The sequence below is a fragment of the Rhinichthys klamathensis genome, unplaced genomic scaffold (genome assembly GCF_029890125.1).
Source record: "Rhinichthys klamathensis goyatoka isolate OS25496 unplaced genomic scaffold, OSU_Roscu_1.1 h1tg000496l_1, whole genome shotgun sequence".
NCBI lineage: Eukaryota > Metazoa > Chordata > Actinopteri > Cypriniformes > Leuciscidae > Rhinichthys > Rhinichthys klamathensis.
The window spans coordinates 139,567-155,000 of NW_026606979.1; the positions used below are offsets into that span (position 1 = coordinate 139,567).

Genomic DNA, 15,434 nt, shown 5'->3' on the forward strand with positions numbered 1-15,434 from the left:
TTGTACATGCTACCCTTAGGAGATATCATTAGGAAGCATGGCATTAGTTTTCACTGTTATGCTGAGGATACGCAGCTCTATATTTCTTATATTTCTCACACCCTGACGAAACTTACCAATTCACAAAATTAACGGAATGCATAGCTGATATAAAAACTGGATTTCCTACTACTTAATTCTGAAAAAACTGATTTTAATTATTGGACAAAAAACTTCCTCACGTAATAACATAGAATACTGTCTAACACACGATGGCTGCTCTGTCAAGTCTACGTCGCCGGTTAGGAACCTGTGTGTGTGTGTGTGTGTGTGTTTGTGTGTGTGTGTGTGTGTGTGTGTGTGTGTGTGTGTGTGCTCTTTGATAGCAATCTTTCATTTGAAAGTCACGTGTCTAGCATCTGTAAAACCGCATTCTTTCATCTTAAATATATTTCTAAATTACGTCATATGCTCTCAATGACAAATACGGAACAGTTAGTTCATGTGTTCATGACATCAAGGCTAGATTATTGTAATGCTCTACTGGGTGGTTGCCCTGCACGCTTAATAAACAAACTCCAGCTGGTCCAAAACGCAGCCGCTCGAGTTCTTACCAGAACCAGGAAGTATGACCATATTAGCCCGGTTCTGTCAACACTGCATTGGCTGCCTATTAAACATAATATACATTTTAAAATATTGTTGATTACTTACAAAGCACTAAATGGTTTAGCTCCGCAGTACTTGAGCGAGCTCTTAACGCATTATAGTCCTTCACGTCTATTGCGATCTCAAAATTCCGGCCAGTTGATAATACCTAGAATATCTAAATCGACTGCTGGCGGGAGATCCTTTTCCTATTTACCACCAAAACTCTGGAACAGTCTTCCTACCATTGTCCGGGAAGCAGACACACTCAGTCAGTTCAAAGCTAGACTAAAAGTTAATAACTCAAAACTAACTTTATCTGGACAATAACTCTATTCTAGAGCTGCTGTAAAGCCTAAACACTCTCTGCTACTGTAATCTCCTGTTATCACTGTAAAGCTGCTGTGAAACTCTATACTGTTAAAGCACTGTATAAATGAAGGAGACTCGTCTTGACTTGACTCTCCTCCTCCTTCTCTCCTTCTGTCCAGTCGATTGGTTTTGCTTCAGGCCCAGATTTTACACGGATATAAAAATGCCTTCAAATTAATTAATCTTGAATTAATATTACCACGAACCACGAAACGCAGTCCAACAAAAAGCCCCATTCACATGACAGGCTGAAGAGAGAAATGCAAAAACAGCAGATTTTCCCCGGATACACTGAACAAATATTGTTTTATATTAGCCATAATACCAAGTGACAGATGGATTTGTAACAAAATATCATAGAATTTGTTTGGACACATGACCTTAGACTGACCTTCGCATTGCTTTTTTCCTGTCTGTGACTGATATGAGATATATATATATATATATATATATATATATAATAGAATTTAATTCATATAAATCTTAATTATAATTTACATTTAAAGCGTAAATTATTGCAGTACAAACATCTACTACCAGATGTTAAAATTTAAAATAATATATCTGCATATTTATATACATTATACTAATGAGAATTTGGTTGAAAATTTGCTTAATTGTCCTAAAAAGAAATGCAAAAATATAAATATAAATAAAATATTCCTGTGCAAAATATGTTTATTTTATATGTTTATTATTATTAAATATGATTTGCATGTTCTTAACAGGTTTGGAGATATGGGTCAAACTCCCATCAGTGACAGTTATTAAATATGAATGATAAATAGAATGTGTTCCGTGACTCGTCTGCAGTATCACTCGTCCCACTCTCTCTCTCTCTGTGCTTTTCCCAGCAGCTTCAGACCAGCTCGTGTCTGACGGACTACACACACACACACACACACACACACACAGATGTGGCCTGAGGACTAGCACTGACGGACTGCACAACATCACACACACACACACACACACACACAGACACACACACAAACACACACACACACACACACACACTGCTGCCAGCTCTAGTCACTGTGATCCTGACGCCATGGGGGGAAAACAGTTGCTGTTGCTGATTTTTTTTTTTTTTTACATTATTTGTACATTTACATTATAAAATCTCAATAAAATAAAATAAAATATGCTAATGATGTCAAAAAAATATATAAAAATAACTGAATTCAAAATATAATCTTTGACAACAATTCTTATGATTTTGCCCAGTTTTGCTTCTCTAGTAAATGTAATGTAATGTTTTAGTATGTTTACACACTTTGCAGCATATTGTGATATTTGGATCATGTTAAGCATGACATTTTTAGTAATCATTAGTCATCTGAATCACGATGTCACTCGCTCATGACCACGCATGATGGGGAAAATTACTTGCATTAAAAGTAATGCATTACAATATTGCATTACTTAGTCACTTTTTATATTATAAAGTAATGCGTTACACATGTGTGAAGTGGATCATCGCAGGTCGCATCAGAGACACCGGTTAATAAAGTGAGATTAAATACATAAAGTACATTTGTGTAATTTAAATTTAAATTTAAAATCACGACCCCGAACTCACGACGCCGAACTCACGACGCCGAACTCACGACGCCGAACTCACGACGCCGAACTCACGACGCCGAACTCACGACGCCGAACTCACGACGCCGAACTCACGACGCCGAACTCACGACGCCGAACTCACGACGCCGAACTCACAACACCATATTATTGCGATACTCCAAGACACATGATAAAAGGTGAACAAAAAAATTACTGTTGGTTTTACATTGTAAATAAGAATATTCTTGGACTCAGTGCTGATAAACCCAATGAACAATAGAGACACCAGAATAAACATATTCATGATTCTGAAGCTGAAAATACAAATTATTTTAGATGAATATGCTTGATCTCTGTCACTGATTTATATATTTAATATAGTATTGGCCACTTTTACTGGTAACATCAGACATCTGGCATTATCAGGACCCATAAATATTCCCCAATGCATTATTATTCATTATATTCAACATTTTATATAGTAGTTTTTGTAGTACTGGCACTAAAAAAAATTTTTTTCTCACACAGTAATATTGATTTTGGGTGAACTATCCACAATACAAATTGATGCATTTTGTATTGTGATATATTGTGACACCCCTACTTACTGTACTAGTCAAAAGTAATCTGACTGCATAACTCCAGTGACGTGTATAATGACATGTGACACGAGGCCTGATCTCACAGATCGATCTTTCCACAGTTCCACAGTTCCCTCAGAAGCCCTGACACTGAAGCCGAGCAAATGGCAGTCGATGAACAGATCAATGGTGGGAAGAGTGTCATCCACAGAGTCTGAGCAGCTCAGGATCCGGAACACATGCAGGATCACTGAAGGATCACTGGAGGATCATTGGAGTATCACTGGAGGATCACTGAAGGATCACTGGAGGATCACATGCAGGATCACTGGAGGATCATTGGAGTATCACTGGAGGATCACTGGAGGATCATTGGAGTATCACTGGAGGATCACTGGAGGATCACTGGAGTTTCACTGGAGGATCACTGGAGGATCACTGGAGGATCACTGGAGGATCACTGGAGGATCACATGCAGGATCACTGGAGGATCACATGCAGGATCACTGGAGGATCACTGGAGGATCACATGCAGGATCACTGGAGGATCATTGGAGTTTCACTTGAGGATCACTGGAGGATCATTGGAGTTTCACTGGAGGATCACTGGAGGATCACATGCAGGATCACTGGAGGATCACATGCAGGATCACTGGAGGATCACTGGAGGATCACATGCAGGATCACTGGAGGATCACTGGAGGATCACATGCAGGATCACTGGAGGATCACTGGAGGATCATTGGAGTTTCACTTGAGGATCACTGGAGGATCATTTGAATTTCACTGGAGGATCACTGGAGGATCAATGGAGGATCACTGAAGGATCACTGGAGGATCATTGGAGTATCACTGGAGGATCACTTGAGGATCATTGGAGTTTCACTGCAGGATCACTGGAGGATCACTGGAGGATCACATGCAGGATCACTGGAGGATCACATGCAGGATCACTGGAGGATCACTGGAGGATCACTGGAGGATCACTGGAGGATCACTGGAGGATCATTGGAGTTTCACTTGAGGATCACTGGAGGATCATTTGAGTTTCACTGGAGGATCACTGGAGGATCAATGGAGGATCACTGAAGGATCACTGGAGGATCACATGCAGGATCACTGGAGGATCACTGGAGGATCACTGGAGGATCACTGGAGAATCACTGGAGGATCACATGCAGGATCACTGGAGGATCATTGGAGTATCACTGGAGGATCACATGCAGGATCACTGGAGGATCACTGGAGGATCACTGGAGGATCACATGCAGGATCACTGGAGGATCATTGGAGTATCATTGGAGTATCACTGGAGGATCACTGGAAGGATCACTGGAGGATCACTGGAGGATCATTGGAGTATCACTGGAGGATCATTAGAGTTTCACTGGAGGATCACTGGAGGATCACTGAAGGATCACTGGAGGATCACATGCAGGATCACTGGAGGATCACTGGAGGATCATTGGAGGATCACATGCAGGATCACTGGAGGATCACATGCAGGATCACTGGAGGATCACCCGAGGGTCACCCGAGAATCACTGGAGGATCACTGGAGTATCACTGGAGGATCACATGCAAGATCACTGGAGGATCACTGGAGGATCACATGCAGGATCACTGGAGGATCACTGGAGGATCACATGCAGGATCACTGGAGGATCACTGGAGGATCACTGGAGGATCACATGCAGGATCACTAAAGGATCACATGCAGGATCACTGGAGGATCACTGGAGGATCACATGCAGGATCACTGGAGGATCACTGGAGGATCACATGCAAGATCACTGGAGGATCACTGGAGGATCACATGCAAGATCACTGGAGGATCACTGGAGGATCACTGGCAGGATCACTGGCAGGATCACATGCAGGATCACATGCAGGATCACTGGAGGATCACTGGAGGATCACTGGAGGATCACTGGCAGGATCACTGGAGGATCACTGGCAGGATCACTGGCAGGATCACTGGAGGATCACTGGAGGATCACATGCAGGATCACTGGAGGATCACTGGAGGATCACTGGAGGATCACTGGAGGATCACATGCAGGATCACTGGAGGATCACATGCAGGCTCACTGGAGGATCACTGGAGGATCACATGCAGGATCACTGGAGGATCACATGCAGGATCACTGGAGGATCACATGCAGGATCACTGGAGGATCACAGGAGGATCACATGCAGGATCACTGGAGGATCACTGGAGGATCACATGCAGGATCACTGGAGGATCACTGGAGGATCACATGCAGGATCACTGGAGGATCACATGCAGGATCACTGGAGGATCACTGGAGGATCACATGCAGGATCACTGGAGGATCACTGGAGGATCACATGCAGGATCACTGGAGGATCACTGGCAGGATCACTGGAGGATCACATGCAGGATCACTGGAGGATCACTGGAGGATCACATGCAGGATCACATGCAGGATCACATGCAGGATCACTGGAGGATCACTGGAGGATCACTGGAGGATCACTGGCAGGATCACTGGAGGATCACTGGCAGGATCACTGGCAGGATCACTGGAGGATCACTGGAGGATCACATGCAGGATCACTGGAGGATCACTGGAGGATCACTGGAGGATCACTGGAGGATCACATGCAGGATCACTGGAGGATCACATGCAGGCTCACTGGAGGATCACTGGAGGATCACATGCAGGATCACTGGAGGATCACATGCAGGATCACTGGAGGATCACATGCAGGATCACTGGAGGATCACAGGAGGATCACATGCAGGATCACTGGAGGATCACTGGAGGATCACATGCAGGATCACTGGAGGATCACTGGAGGATCACATGCAGGATCACTGGAGGATCACATGCAGGATCACTGGAGGATCACTGGAGGATCACATGCAGGATCACTGGAGGATCACTGGAGGATCACATGCAGGATCACTGGAGGATCACTGGCAGGATCACTGGAGGATCACATGCAGGATCACTGGAGGATCACTGGAGGATCACATGCAGGATCACTGGAGGATCACTGGAGGATCACATGCAGGATCACTGGAGGATCACTGGAGGATCACATGCAGGATCACTGGAGGATCACTGGAGGATCACATGCAGGATCACTGGAGGATCACTGGAGGATCACATGCAGGATCACATGCAGGATCACTGGAGGATCACTGGAGGATCACATGCAGGATCACATGCAGGATCACTGGAGGATCACTGGAGGATCACATGCAGGATCACATGCAGGATCACTGGAGGATCACTGGAGGATCACTGGAGGATCACTGGCAGGATCACTGGAGGATCACTGGCAGGATCACTGGCAGGATCACTGGAGGATCACTGGAGGATCACATGCAGGATCACTGGAGGATCACTGGAGGATCACTGGAGGATCACTGGAGGATCACATGCAGGATCACTGGAGGATCACATGCAGGCTCACTGGAGGATCACTGGAGGATCACATGCAGGATCACTGGAGGATCACATGCAGGATCACTGGAGGATCACATGCAGGATCACTGGAGGATCACAGGAGGATCACATGCAGGATCACTGGAGGATCACTGGAGGATCACATGCAGGATCACTGGAGGATCACTGGAGGATCACATGCAGGATCACTGGAGGATCACATGCAGGATCACTGGAGGATCACTGGAGGATCACATGCAGGATCACTGGAGGATCACTGGAGGATCACATGCAGGATCACTGGAGGATCACTGGCAGGATCACTGGAGGATCACATGCAGGATCACTGGAGGATCACTGGAGGATCACATGCAGGATCACTGGAGGATCACTGGAGGATCACATGCAGGATCACTGGAGGATCACTGGAGGATCACATGCAGGATCACTGGAGGATCACTGGAGGATCACATGCAGGATCACTGGAGGATCACTGGAGGATCACATGCAGGATCACATGCAGGATCACTGGAGGATCACTGGAGGATCACATGCAGGATCACATGCAGGATCACTGGAGGATCACTGGAGGATCACATGCAGGATCACATGCAGGATCACTGGAGGATCACTGGAGGATCACTGGAGGATCACATGCAGGATCACTGGAGGATCACTGGAGTATCACTGGAGGATCACTGGAGGATCACATGCAGGATCACTGGCAGGATCACTGGAGGATCACTGGAGGATCACTGGAGGATCACTGGCAGAAAGTTTCATCCACAGCTTCTGATCAGCTCAGGATCCTGAACACATGCAGAATCACTGGCAGAGTCTGATAAACGATCACAGAACTCTTCCACATCCTCCTGATCTCAGCAGAAAGATATGTCAGTATCTCACTCGGATGCTGAACGCTGCGGGTCTTTCTTCATGTTTTGCACACAGAACTTCATTCATTAGAGTCTTTGATCAACTGGTATTTGAGGGATTTTTACATGAAGTTTCACATTAAAGTCTTTGACAACCAGCGAATCTTTTCCACCGTAACACTGCATTACTGTGAAGAGTTTTACTTGTCAAGTCGAATCATTTTATGATTTGGTATTTTGCATTTAGTTTAACTAGCAATGATAAATGTGATAGATTCCTGAAACAATATGAACGATTCTTTTGTAATGGCTCAGGTTTAACCAGCTTTCTGTCATTTATGTTTTTTTGTTTTTTGATTATCTCTTCTTCGTGTTGTTTCCCTATAAAAATATAGGCTACTTAATATTTTATTTTCTTCTTATCCTTTGTCTTTTGTGTGTGTTCTTCATGTGTATGCAAGTGACTCTTATTACTTCCTTTAGATGTCTGACTTTACCTAGGAATGTTGTTTTTTTAACTCGTTTGTTCTCCTGAATTTGCATGTTTCTGGAATACAAAATAAATAAATATTTTGCATTTAATTCAATGACAAATATTGAGATGTATTTAATAATTGCATATTTTACAGCATGCATTTGTATATTGCATTGTTAAATAAATCAGCATCTGGCGCTAAACGCGATGTTTCGTCATGACGATTTGCTGATGTGGACTGAGGACAGAATGACTCGTAACACTGACATCTGTTATAAAGAAGAGGAATGTCCTGAGATAAACTTCGCCGATTACTTCAAGACATCCGAGGCGCTGCGCTGCGCTTTTCTTTTTCTTTCTTTCTTTCTTTCCATCCACTGATGAAGTCCAGAGACTTAATAATGACTTTCACAGACTGAATCTGCAACAGAACTGCCTGTCTGTCCTCAATAAAGCACTGAAAACTACAAACCACAGCTGAAGGAATGCGGTGTTTCTTCTTACCTGCAACATGATGAAGTCTGATAACAGCGAGCAAACGGTTAAGAGTTTCGGCCAGTGTCCAGTTTCAGCCTGTCAAAGAGCCGCTGTGTGTGTGTTTCAGTGTGTGTGTGTCGCTTCAGTTTCTGCATCTCTATCAGCCTGATGACGGACAGCCGAACCAGCCAATCAGAGCGCGGGGGCGGGCCGTCTGACCGCGTGGGCGGGGTTTCAAACTGGGGTCCGAAATAAACGTATAAATAAATAAATAAATAATAAGATTAAACTAAATGTAAAAAATAAATAATAAAACAGATTAGACATAAATACATTTTATTTTTTCAAATCATTGCTTTAAACTTTTATCATATTAATATATCACAGTATAAATAGCCTATATAGTCTTAGAATAGGGGTCCGTGGGAAAACTGAAACATTTTTATTACAGCAACATGCTCACCGTGAACTGTGGAAAAGCTCGTGTTTATTATTTATTAATCTTTGTTGAAGTGAGTTAATAAAAATGCAACTGTTCATTGTTAGTTGATGTTAGCTCGAGCTCATTAAAGCTGCACTACTTTCTTTTATATAGCCTATATAAACAATAACTTGTTATTAATGAGAATGTGCGAAAAGCAGTCGGGAGTGATTCAGACGCAGAACCGAAGCACAAGCGCAAGACAAAATGTTCTTCCGCGGGAGATTCCTGCAGTTTTATCATCTGACCGCCAGAGGGCCGCGATTCACACACCGCGACTTTACATTACAAAAACCCTCACATGCTACTTTTCATTATGATAAAGTATCACTAAATATTGAATTAACATTAGCTACAATTATTAAATGCTTTAGAAGTATCATTTCTAGTTCATGTTAACTAATGTTAACAAATTAAAAAGTGTTACCAAAGATTAAAAAAATAACAGCATGATAATATGATACAAGTTTGACACCACATGAAGAACACTGCAGATTAAACTAGGCACTGCTTCTGTTCTGCTTCACTTTAACACATGATGACAGGAAAACCACACGGAGAAACCAGTTTAGTGTGATCCCACGGCTGTCGATCAGTGTATGTGTGTGTGTGTGTGTGTGAGGACAGGCGAGAGTCTATGGAAGATCCTCTGATGCAATAACAACAATATTAGATTCTTATTGACCACTGCATTTCTCCTGAGTTCTGCTCTCCTCCTCTCCAGCGTTAGCATGAGCGAGCGACACATTCAACAACTGTGTTTCTTCAGTCACACTCACAGGTCAACTCTCTGTTATATGAAGCTCACATCAAATTTGCCTTTGAAACTTCTTATCATCCTTTCATCATTTAAATTTCCTAGATTTGATTCGATTCAGACTGTCAACATTAACACAAGAAAATCAATCGAAATATAAAACATCTTTAAACTACGACAACCTAAACTGAAATAAATATAAAGTTTTCAACAATTGTTGTGTGATATCTAATTATCCTTCAGTGGCGTAATTTCTACCAAAGCCCAAAATGTTGCCTCTTATTAATTTATTCTAAATAATTTAGTGCACTTGTTTACAAAGAGGTGAAGAGCTGGAGATGAAATATGAGATGCATGATGTAAAAACAAAGACAAATTCACTTTTAATGTGCATTATTACAATTTGACAAATGATGCAAAAATAAAATAAAATATATATACATGCACTAAAGTGAAATTAACAAATTAAATAAAATAAAAAGTCAGTTCTACCACAGGATGTTGTCAAAGTAAATCTGAGATGTGATGGGAATAATCGAACAGTGTGTGTGTGTGTCTGTTAAGCGCAGTTAGTTGTCAGATCCACACCACCAGAAGTTGCTGAGGAAACTCTCCCTTCTGTGTGTGTAACGCCGTGGTTTACAGTCTGAGAGCCGGTTTACGAGCTCCAGAGAAACTCGACCGCCTCTACTAAACAAACGTTTGTTCTGCGCTGTGTAAAAGCGTTGGTGTTTCCAGGCAGTGGCTTGTGTGCATGTGTGGAAATACTGTGGTGTGCTGTAGATCTGCTCTCTCCAGTCTGCGGTAACACTGAAGAATGCTGGAATCTCTGAAGTCAGACGAGTTCAACAGAACCAGTTCTCAGCTTAGAGAACAGTGCCCGTTCAGCTCGAGTGTTACGGATACCTCCAGCCATCTGATATGGATTGTGATAATGATTGTTCCACGTTCGCAAGCGCAGGATCTGTGGATCTGTGCCCGGATCGAGCATTTTTTCCAAGCCTCACTAATGCTGTCCGAAGACCTCCAGCCAAACCACAGCAACACACCAAAGTCTCGTCGAGTGATGGACACAACTATCCAACTAACTCAAACGGGTTCGAGTGTGTGTGTGTGTGTGTGTGTGTGTGTGTGTATGTGTGTGTGCAAGGCCCATCGCAGCTGAGAGTCCACATCCATCCCAGATGAGATCATGAAATCTGTCTTTCGTGAATTCAAGGGAAAGTTCACTGGGAGTGAGTGACGCTCAGTGTTGATCTCAAGCCACATTTCTTCCTGCAAATGCAATGGAGCTGCATCACTAACTGTTTATTTCCTGAGCGTTTGCACAAAATACCATCAAGTTTTAGATAAATTCAATGTTTTTTTTTTTCAGCCAAGACACACACTCTAACAGTGTTTGCAGTGCAGTAGTTAAACAGATGCAAGCCAATCAGAATTCAGTATGCAAATTTGAATGGTGAACTTTTAAATAATGCAAATCAACGGGGATTTTTTAAAAATAATCTTAAATTTCTTAAAAAGTACAAAACCCTATCCATTGTTTTGTGCAGTGCAATTTTATGCTTAGAGTATTGTGTGTCAGAATATGTTTATTAGAGTCAAACTCTATTGTGAGTCAAATGTCAATAAAAAGCTGACAGTGAAGTTCAGATAAAGTGCTGGAAAACTATGAGAAATACTGAAGTGCTATTAGACACTGCATCATCTATTTTAATTAGCCATTTTTTGTGTGCATGTATTTTAATGCTTATTTCTGTATTGTGTATTAGCGTTCACTGAAAACAACTGGTGTAGGATTTACTTTGATTGCTAGTAAATTTCACAAATAATTACAAAAATGGCACATAAGAATAAATACATAATAAAGGAGTTGCATCCATAATGATCAGCAAAAGAAAGTTTTGAATGGAAACCAGTTCAGGCTTAATTAATGTAGAAGTCCATGAGGTTTAAAGCTTACGGTCATTTAAAACAAACCCTGAGGCGAATCCCAGAAAGAAATGAGTTTGATGAGTGTGTGATGATGATCAGGATCCGTGTCTCTCCCTCCTCGTGTCCAGCATCTCGGAGCCTCAGTCTCCTGAACTACACGTGTTCCTCGGCGCTATCCGGGCTAATCCTCCGAGATCCCAATGCAAACACTTCAGCTGCTGGAAAAGCGCTGAGCTTTTGTCTTTTATTAATGTGCTGTTTTTGTGTTTTGCCTCAGACCCGAGGTTCAGCGTTTGCGCTCGCACACACACCGATCAGGACAGAAGAGCGTGAGTGTGTGTGTGAAGACTCTCGTTCCCAGCGCTCATTTGCATTGAACTCATGCCAGACTGCATTCACTTCAGCCCGATTACAACAGGCCGTGAACAGGGAACGCAACGGATGTCTGGAGAGCCGTCGACTTCAAGCTGAAGTTTAACCGGTTTGTGGCCGGAACGCTCAAACACAACATTCTGCCATCAAACTAAGCCTCAGGTTAAGATTTATGTTTGTGAATTGCATTCGGATTACAAGAAGTGCTGTCAAATCAGTTCATCGGGAGTAATCACATCTAACATTACAGTTTGTGAAATATTAGGGATGCGCGATATATCGGTATCAGCCGATATATGTTGGTTTTTAATGTTATCGTTATCGGCCCGATAAGAAAATGTGTCTGATATATTAAAAGCCGATAAATAGTGTATTATTCCCTTCAGCTGAGACGCTTCAGATGCGCTCTGTTCAACATGATGATTATGAATTGCTTGAAATATGATTGGAATCACTTCAAAAAGTAAAATACAGTAAAATGCAGCGCAAGTCTGTCATATTGGCTACATAACATTATAATGAGAACATCATAATTATTGTGTGCTTGGAACTTGTAAGTTCAGGCTCTCAAAAATGTAATAAAAATTTAGATTTATTTTTATGTTTCAAATATAAAAATGATCGGTTATTGGCTATTGGTATCAGCCAAAGTTTTCATATCGGTGCATCCCTATATAATATAATATGTGGGTGTATATAATGATGGGTATATGATTATAACACTTGTCAAGCACCGAGTGTTGGCGAGTGTGTGAAACAGTCAATCACACTTTGGAATGTTGTGAGAACATGAATGTGAACAAACGTGAACGATGACGTGCCAGTGAAATATTCAAGCGCATGAAGACGTGAAAGGAAACTTAATTCATTACTCGTTCCTGAAGTCTGCGTGCGAACACCGACTCGAGCGCTTTCACGTCTTCTTGCTCTCGAACAGACACATTCAAACTAATAACCGTGTCCTCAAGTATCATCGTAAACACAGTGAGTTGTGTGTTTAGTGAGCGTGAACAGTAAACGCATGTGTATCAGTATATTAGATCAGTGCATTCACTCTTAAAGTGACAGTAGCCTAATATTCCTGCCGTCTGTGTTTTTACTGTCAAACAACAAAAGACAAACAATCCTCATTCTCTGAATAACTTTAATAAGGACTTATCTTTAAAACCGGTCAGATTTCTTTACTCGAAAAAAAATCATGTTATCATTTATTATTAACTATTTGCACCTATTTGATTTTATTTAAATAATCATATTTTTAAAATGTATTTATTCAAATGGCGTAGAATCAGCATAAATCTGTTTAACAGTTAAATTACATTCATTCAGCTGATTAGATCAAATGTGATTGATAATAAATATATAAAACTTGTTGTTGTGTATAATTACAACACAACACAGTTTCATTTATGCATGACTGACAAATACACATGACATTAAATTTATTCATTTGTTTATGTTAAAACGGGTTTCTGGAGCTGCTTTACAGATTAAATTCAATTAGATGATGCATTTTGCAAATTTAACACTGTAATTTTGCTGTCTATCCCTAAAGCTGTTGTGTTGTAGAAAGTGCTGTAGAAATAAAGCCGGTTAGATGCAACTAGTCATCGCTTCAGATGTTACGCCCACACTCTCTCTCTGTCTCTCACACACACACACTCACACACACACTCTCCCTCTCTCTCTCTCTCTCTCTCTCTCTCTCTCTCTCTCCTCTCTCTCTCTCTCTCTCTCTCTCTCTCTCTCTCTCACACTCTCTCTCTCTCTCTCTCTCTCTCTCTCTCTCTCTCTCTCTCTCTCTCTCTCTCTCTCACACACACACTCTCCCTCTCTCTTTCTCTCTCTCTCACACACACACACACACACACACACGTGGGTTTACCAGTGCAGAGTTCCTCAGGTTACTGCCATCAAACGCTTATTTTGAGACATTAGATAAGAACTGAATCTGCTTTGTTCTCTCAGTTATGTCTGTGAAATCATCAGAAATACTACAATATAAAACTAAAACCAGAAAAAGAAACATTTTCATTACTTTAAATGAAATAATTAACATATTTGCATCTACTTAGCAACACCTTAGCAACCACTCAGAATACCCTAACAGTAGCCTAGTAGCAACCATTCAGAACACATTGCATCTGCTTAGCAACACCTTAGCAACCACTCAGAATACCCTAACAGTAGCTTAGTAACCATTCAGAACACATTGCATCTGCTTAGCAACACCTTAGCAACCACTCAGAATACCCTAACAGTAGCTAAGTAGCAACCATTCAGAACACATTGCATCTGCTTAGCAACACCTTAGCAACCACTCAGAATACCCTAACAGTAGCTAAGTAGCAACCATTCAGAACACATTGTATCTGCTTAGCAACACCTTAGCAACCACTCAGAATACCCTAACAGCAGCTAAGTAGCAACCATTCAGAACACATTGCATCTGCTTAGCAACACCTTAGCAACCACTCAGAATACCCTAACAGTAGCTAAGTAGCAACCATTCAGAACACATTGCATCTGCTTAGCAACACCTTAGCAACCACTCAGAATACCCTAACAGTAGCTAAGTAGCAACCATTCAGAACACCTGCTTAGCAACAACTCAGAATACCCTAACAGTAGCTTAGTAGCAACCATTCAGAACACATTACATCTGCTTAGCAACACATTAGCAACCACTCAGAATACCCTAACAGTAGCTAAGTAGCAACCATTCACAACACCTGCTTAGCAACCACTCAGAATACCCTAACAGTAGCTAAGTAGCAACCATTCAGAACACATTGCATCTGCTTAGCAACACATTAGCAACCACTCAGAATACCCTAACAGTAGCTAAGTAGCAACCATTCAGAACACATTGCATCTGCTTAGCAACACCTTAGCAACCACTCAGAATACCCTAACAGTAGCTTAGTAGCAACCATTCAGAACACATTGCATCTGCTTAGCAACACATTAGCAACCACTCAGAATACCCTAACAGTAGCTAAGTAGCAACCATTCAGAACACATTGCATCTGCTTAGCAACACCTTAGCAACCACTCAGAATACCCTAACAGTAGCTAAGTAGCAACCATTCAGAACACCTGCTTAGCAACCACTCAGAATACCCTAACAGTAGCTTAGTAGCAACCATTCAGAACACATTGCATCTGCTTAGCAACACCTTAGCAACCACTCAGAATACCCAAACAGTAGCTAAGTAGCAACCATTCAGAACACATTGCATCTGCTTAGCAACACCTTAGCAACCACTCAGAATACCCTAACAGTAGCTAAGTAGCAACCATTCAGAACACATTGCATTTGCTTAGCAACACCTTAGCAACCACTCAGAATACCCTAACAGTAGCTAAGTAGCAACCATTCAGAACACATTGCATCTGCTTAGCAACACCTTAGCAACCACTCAGAATACCCTAACAGTAGCTAAGTAGCAACCATTCAGAACACATTGCATCTGCCTAGCAACACCTTAGCAACC

The 15,434-nt window shown here is 41.8% G+C and overlaps 1 protein-coding gene across 1 annotated transcript in view; it reads right to left on the reverse strand.

The window, feature by feature from the left end:
- The window catches only part of mid1 (midline 1), a 57,084-nt gene extending 48,522 nt beyond the window's left edge, over positions 1 to 8,562 (reverse strand). Inside the window, exon 1 of the mRNA XM_056237683.1 lies at positions 8,420 to 8,562. The gene's annotated coding sequence lies outside the window, so the exon portion shown is untranslated. The remainder of the gene's footprint in view (positions 1 to 8,419) is intronic.
- Between the last annotated feature and the right edge of the window lie 6,872 nt (positions 8,563 to 15,434).